We start from the raw sequence: 8,016 nt of genomic DNA on the forward strand, positions 1-8,016 counted from the left end.
TTGTCTCCTTCCCTTTGCCCAGTCAGGCTTCCCTGCTGCTGCTGAGGACAGAGCTGAGGTTTGAGCAAGTGGTCCCCAACCAGAAGGTGCCCTGCACAATGACATATGCTTTTGGCCACTGGCATGGAAGTCCAAGGAGCAAGTGAGGAATTCGAGGACTGCAAGGCCAGTTGGTTGCTTCTATATGTGATGGGGAGCTTAAAAAAAAAAGAATGACAAGCTCAAAGTCCTAAAATATTTGCTCAAGTCACTTGTCAGGGAATCAGGGACTTTATCTTACTTTACTAAAAGAATGTCTTATTTCCTACATCCTCAGGCTGAAATAATCTAAAACTAACCTTAAAGTTTTATCTTGCAGGTAGCAGAATTACAGCCACAGATAAACTCACAGCCTCAGTGGATTCCCAATTGTGATAGTGTTTGTGTTAAGGAGACTCCATAACTGTCCTAAATTAATCTCTGGGAACAAGTAAACTCTTAAGAACACTTTTAATTTGTATCTTCAAACAGATAAAACAAGGATAGTTGCAAGTAAAAAAAGAATAAGACAGAGCTTTAAGAAATTAAAATTATGGAAGCCAACATGAAAATTCAATAAAAGGATTAGATATAAAGTGGTGACACTCTGCAAGAAAGGAGACCAAAAAGATAAAGAGTCTGAGGAGTTTTAGAAAGAAAGAAACAAAAAGGAAAAAAAATCCAAAAGGAGCATGTTATCTAAGAAAATAATATAAAATACTTTCCCAGAGCTGAAAGACATGAATTTCCAGATCAAAGAAGCCTACTGAGTAAACCACAGTGAAATTTTGGAACATGTAGTATATAAAGAAATTATTTTTTCTATTTCTTTATATTTCCCATAATATATAACATTTTAAAATAAGTAACATGGATGACTTTAAGTTGTCATAACCCTTTCTGTTCTATGGGGCATTTTTTTTTTGGTCAATTCCTGGTGGGTGTTTGTATTGTTGGTGTGGCAAGAACTCTACTGGGGATATAATCTTCTCTTTATATTAGGAATATATCTCCAAGTTTATCACTTATCATTTACTCTTCACTTTTGTTTAATATAGAGAATGTTACAATTTAAGTCTATTAAATCTATCAGTGTTTTCCTTTGTGATATATTAAAAAAATAAGTATTGAATAACATGGATGATTTTAATAATATAAATACAAAACAAGGCAGAAAAGAACAAAATAATTGATAATCAGGAAACAACACCAACTAATACTCGTAATTTTGACCATAACTTGTACTTTTACAAATTAACATACTGAAGAAAAGGTGGAGCAAATTGAGAAGAGTAAAGAGAACTGGCTCACCCACCACCAGTCCCTCCCATCAGGAAACTTGCACAAGCCTCTTAGATAGCCTCATCCACCACAGGGCAGACAGCAGAAGCAAGAAGAACTACAGTCCTACAGCCTGTGGAACAAAAACCACATTCATAGAAAGATAGACAAGATGAAAAGGCAGAGGGCTATGTACCAGATGAAGGAACAAGGTAAAACCCCAGAAAAACAACTAAATGAAGTGGAGATAGGCAACCTTCCAGAAAAAGAATTCAGAATAATGATAGTGAAGATGATCCAGGATCTTGGAAAAAGAATGGAGGCAAAGATCGAGAAAATGCAAGAAATGTTTAACAAAGACCTAGAAGAATTAAAGAACAAACAAACAGAGATGAACAATACAGTAACTGAAATGAAAATTACACTAGAAGGAATCAATAGCAGAATAACTGAGGCAGAAGAACGCATAAGTGACCTGGAAGACAGAATGGTGGAATTCACTGCTGCAGAACAGAATAAAGAAAAAAGAATGAAAAGAAATGAAGACAGCCTAAGAGACCTCTGGGACAACATTGAACGCAACAACATTCGCATTATAGGGGTCCCAGAGGAGAAGACAGAGAGAAAGGACCAGAGAAAATATCTGAAGAGATGAAAGGGAAGAACCTACCACCAAGATTACTCTACCTGGCAAGGGTCTCATACAGATTCGATGGAGAAATCAAAAGCTTTACAGACAAGCAAAAGCTAAGAGAATTCAGCACCACCAAACCAGCTCTACAACAAATGCTAAAGGAACTTCTCTAAGAGGGAAACACAAGAGAAGAAAAGGACCTACAAAAAGAAATCCAGAACAATTAAGAAAATGGTCATAGGGACATACATATCGATAATTACCTTAAACGTGAATGGATTAAATGCTCCAACCAAAAGACACAGGCTTGCTTAACGGATACAAAAACAAGACCCATCTATATGCTGTCTACAAGAGACCCACTTTAGACCTAGGGACACATACACACTGAAAGTGAGGGGATGGAAAAAGATATTCCATGCAAATGAAAATCAAAAGAAAGCTGGAGTAGCAATACTCATATCAGATAAAATAAACTTTAAAATAAAGAATGTTACAAGAGACAAGGAAGGACACTACATAATGATCAAGGGATCAATCCAAGAAGAAGATATAACAATTATAAATATACATGCACCCAACATAGGAGCACCTCAATACATAAGGCAACTGCTAACAGCTATAAAAGAGGAAATCGACAGTAACACAATAATACTGGGGGACTTTAACACCTCACTTACACCAATGGACAGATCATCCAAAATGAAAATAAATAAGGAAACAGAAGCTTTAAATGACACAATAGACCAGATAGATTTAATTGATATTTATAGGACATTCCATACAAAAACAGCAGATTACAATTTCTTCTCAAGTGCACATGGAACATTCTCCAGGATAGATCACATCTTGGGTCACAAATCAAGCCACAGTAAATTTAAGAAAATTGAAATCATATCTAGCATCTTTTCTGACCACAACCCTATGAGATTAGAAATGAATTACAGGGAAAAAAAAGTAAAAAACACAAACACATGGAGGCTAAACAATACATTACTAAATAACCAAGAGATCACTGAAGAAATCAAAGAGGAAATCAAAAAATACCTAGACACAAATGACAATGGAGACACGACGGACCAAAAGCTATGGGATGCAGCACAAGCAGTTCTAAGAGGGAAGTTTATAGCTATACAAGCCTACCTCAAGAAACAAGAAAAATCTCAAATAAACAATCTAACCTTACACCTAAAGGAACTAGAGAAAGAACAAACAAAACCCAAAGTTAGCAGAATAAAAGAAATCATAAAGATCAGAGCAGAAATAAATGAAATAGAAACAAAGAAAACAATAGCAAAGATCAATAAAACTAAAAGCTGGTTCTTTGAGAAGATAAACAAAATTGATAAACCATTAGCCAGACTCATCAAGAAAAAGAGGGAGAGGACTCAAATCAATAAAATTAGAAATGAAAAAGGAGAAGTTACAACAGACCCTGCAGAAATACAAAGCATCCTAAGAGACTACTACAAGAAACTTTATGCCAACAAAATGGACAACCTGGAAGAAATGGACAAATTCTTAGAAAGGTATAACCTTCCAAGACTGAACCAGGAAGAAATAGAAAATATGAACAGACCAATCACAAGTAATGAAATTGAAATTGTGATTTAAAATCTTCCAGCAAACAAAAGCCCAGGACCAGATGGCTTCACAGGTGAATTCTATCAAACATTTAGAGAAAAGCTAACACCCATCCTTCTCAAACTCTTCCAAAAAATTGCGGAGGAAGGATCACTCCCAAACTCATTCCATGAGGTCACCATCACCCTGATACCAAAACCAGACAACGATACGACAAAAAAAGAAAATTACAGACCAATAACACTGCTGAATATAGATGCAAATATCCTCAATAAAATACTTGCAAACAGAATCCAACAACACATTAAAAGGATCATACACCATGATCAAGTGGGATTTATCCCAGGGATGCAAGGATTCTTCAATATACGCAAATCAATCCGTGTGATACACCATATTAACAAATTGAAGGATAAAAACCATATGATCATCTCAATAGGTGCAGAAAAAGCTTTTGACAAAATTCAACACCCATTTATGATAAAAACTCTCCAGAAAGTGGGCATAGAGGGAACCTACCTCAACATAACAAAGGCCATATACGACAAAGCCACAGCAAACATCATTCTCAGTGGTGAAAAACTGAAAGCATTTCCTCTAAGATCAGGAACAAGACAAGGATGTCCACTCTCGCCACTATTATTCAACATAGTTTTGGAAGTCCTAGCCATGGCAATCAGAGAAGAAAAAGAAATAAAAGGAATACAAATTGGAAAAGAAGAAGTAAAACTGTCACTGTTTGCAGATGACATGATACTATACATAGAGAATCCTAAAGATGTCACCAGAAAACTACTAGAGCTAATCAATGAATTTGGTAAAGTTGCAGGACACAAAATTAATGCACAGAAATCTCTTGCATTCCTATACACGAATGATGAAAAATCTGAAAGAGAAACTAAGGAAACACTCCCATTTACCATTGCAACAAAAAGAATAAAATACCTAGGAATAAACCTACCTAAGGAGACAAAAGACCTGTATGCAGAAAACTATAAGACACTGTTGAAAGAAACTAAAGATGATACCAACAGATGGAGAGATATACCATGTTCTTGGATTGGAAGAATCAACATTGTGAAAATGACTATACTACCCAAAGCAATCTACAGATTCAATGCAATCCCTATCAAATTACCAATGGCATTTTTTATGGAACTAGAACAAAAAATCTTAAAATTTGTATGGAGACACAAAAGACCCCGAATAGCCAAAGCAGTCATGAGGGAAAAAAACGGAGCTGGACGAATCAGACTCCCTGACTTCAGACTATACTACAAAGCTACAGTAATCAAGACAGTATGGTACTGGCACAAAAACAGAAACATAGATCAATGGAACAAGACAGAAAGCCCAGAGATAAACCCACGCACCTATGGTCAACTAATCTATGACAAAGGAGGCAAGGGTATACAATGGAGAAAAGACAGTCTCTTCAATATGTGGTGCTGGGAAAACTGGACAGCTACATGTAAAAGAATGAAATCAGAACACTCCCTAACACCATACACAAAAATAAACTCAAAATGGATTTGAGACCTAAATGTAAGACTGGACACTATAAAACTCTTAGAGGAAAACGTAGGAAGAACATTCTTTGACATAAATCACAGCAAGATCTTTTTTGATCCACCTCCTAGAGTAATGGAAATAAAAACAAAAATAAACAAATGGGACCTAATGAAACTTCAAAGCTTTTGCACAGCAAAGGAAACCATAAACAAGACGAAAAGACAACCCTCAGAATGGGAGAAAATATTTGCAAACAAATCAACGGACAAAGGATTAATTTCCAAAACATATAAACAGCCCATGCAGGTCAATATTAAAAAAACAAACAACCCAGTCCAAAAATGGGCAGAAGACCTAAATAGACATTTCTCCAAAGAAGACATACAGATGGCCAAGAAGCACATGAAAAGCTGTGCAACATCACTAATTATTAGAGAAATGCAAATCAAGATTACAATGAAGTATCATCTCACACCAGTTAGAATGGGCATCATCAGAAAACCTGCAAACGACAAATGCTGGAGACGGTGTGGAGAAAAGGGAACCCTCTTGCACTGTTGGTGGGAATGTAAATTGATACAGCCACTATGAAGAACAGTATGGAGGTTCCTTAAAAAACTAAAAATGGAATTACCGTATGATCCAGCAATCCCACTACTGGGCATATACCCAGAGAAAACCATAATTCAAAAAGACACATGCACCCCAATATTCATTGCGGCACTATTTACAATAGCCAGGTCATGGAAGCAATCTAAATGCCCATCGACAGACGAATGGATAAAGAAGATGTGGTACATATATACAATGGAATATTACTCAGCCATAAAAAGGAACGAAATTGGGTCATTTGTAGAGGTGTGGATGGATCTAGAGACTGTCATACAGAGTGAAGTAAGTCAGAAAGAGAAAAACAAATATCGTATATTAACGCATATATGTGCAACCTAGAAAAATGGTACAGATGAACCGGTTTGCAGGGAAGAAATTAAGACACAGATATAGAGAACAAACGTATAGACACCAAGGGGGAAAAACGGCGGGGGGGTGGGGGTGGTGGTGTGATGAATTGGGCGATTCGGATTGACATGTATACACTGATGTGTATAAAATTGATGACTAATAAGGACCTGCTGTATAAAGAAATAAATAAAATTTAAAAAAAGAGAACTGGCTCAATCAACATACAACAAACACACAGGATAAATAGAAAACATAAGATAAATGTAAAATGAGGTGGCAAAAATACATTAAACATATCAATAATCACATTAAATGTAAGTGGTTTAAGTTCCCCTGTTAGAAGAGAGTTACTTTCAGACTTCGTTAAAAAACAAAATCCAGCTATGTACTATTTCTTTTTTCTTTTTCTTTTGTTTCTTCAGCTATGTATTATTTATTAAAAAAATCAATTAAGAGAAAATGACAAAGAGGTTGAAAACAAGAGACATATCAGACAAATACTAACAAGAAGAGCAAGAAGATGTTATGGCAATATTAGACTAAAATTCAAGGCCAATGTTAGAAAGGGAAGAGAGGGAGATTTTATACTGATATAAGGTTGCGTCATCAAAAACTATAATGATAGTAGCCAATATTTATTGAGCACTTACAACATGTCAGGCATTATGATAAGTGTTTTGCATACAGACATTATATCATCCAATCCTCAGTGCAATCTCATTATTGCCCCCACTCAAGAGTTTAGGAAACTTGAGGCACAGAGAAATTAGGTAGGTCACAGGTTGGCTAGTAAGTATCAAAAACCAGTACTCTTAACCATTGGGCTATGCAACTGATACCATACCTTTGAAAAATATAAAGCAAAATCTGTTAGGAATACTATTCCTATACTTTCATCTAATATCTTAAAGTTCTTTTTAAAGTTTGTGTCAGTCTGCCTGGAATTTATTGTTGTGAATGATGTGAAATGGGGATCTAAGAACTTAATCCTTTAGCCAATTGTCCCAACTGCCTCCTTTCCCCATTGATTTGAAATACTACCCCCTAACCCATACTAAAAGTCCATACATGCCTGAGTCTGCTTCTGAGCTATTGTTTCTTTGATCTATTTGTGTATTCCTGTGACAGTAACACACACACACAGAGCTTTAATCTCTAGCCATAACTCATTACTCAGTGTTCCCAGAACATGTATTTCCCCCTTGCCTCTGTGTTTTTGCTCACACTATACCCCAAAGTTGCAACATTTCTCACCCACTGCACTAACCATTCTCCATGACTTGATATTCATCCTTTAAGATCTACTTTCAACCAACTATGCCAAATTTCTTGATTTCTCTTCCACATCTCCTTATCAGTTAAAAAAATTCTGCTAATACATCAATATGACAATGTGTTGAGTTAGTTTTATTGGAATGGATCAACCTCATCTCTCTCTCCACATCTTCCCTCCAATCCTCCACTTGTAGCACCCTTGCAGCAAAGGGCTTTGTAACCTTAGCATGTAGCAATCAACCGATGCTCTGCAGGTTACTTATTGAGAGAAATAATACACGCAGTGCTTGAAATATAAACGATATCAGGGAACTGGTCACAGTGGTTGTTTCTGGGGAGGAAAACTTAGGGATGGAGGGAGATCCCCCATTGAACTTTTCCTATATGTATGTATTATCTGTACGACATAACAAATACATAATTTTAAAAAGAACAGTCAGATCTATCTATTGTCTTGAATAGATTTTCACATCTTATTTTTAGCGAGAAAGGCAAATTGTAGAAGTAGAATATATAATCTTATTTTTAGAAGAAATCAGAAATTCTGAACAAAACAATCTTACTTATGGGTATGTTTTTGCAGGGCATTGGGTTAAGGCAAAGGAGAAAGGCAGGGCGGGGCAGGGTGGAGGGGAAGGAAGGGGGAGAGGAAAGTAGAACTTCGAGCGTGCCAACGAGCCAGCGAGGCCCCGCCTCTATCCCGCCCACCAAGCTCAGGCCCTGCCCCAATCCCCGCCCATCGGGCTTCA

This window comes from Balaenoptera ricei, chromosome 3 (genome assembly GCF_028023285.1).
Source record: "Balaenoptera ricei isolate mBalRic1 chromosome 3, mBalRic1.hap2, whole genome shotgun sequence".
In the NCBI taxonomy this organism is placed as follows: domain Eukaryota; kingdom Metazoa; phylum Chordata; class Mammalia; order Artiodactyla; family Balaenopteridae; genus Balaenoptera; species Balaenoptera ricei.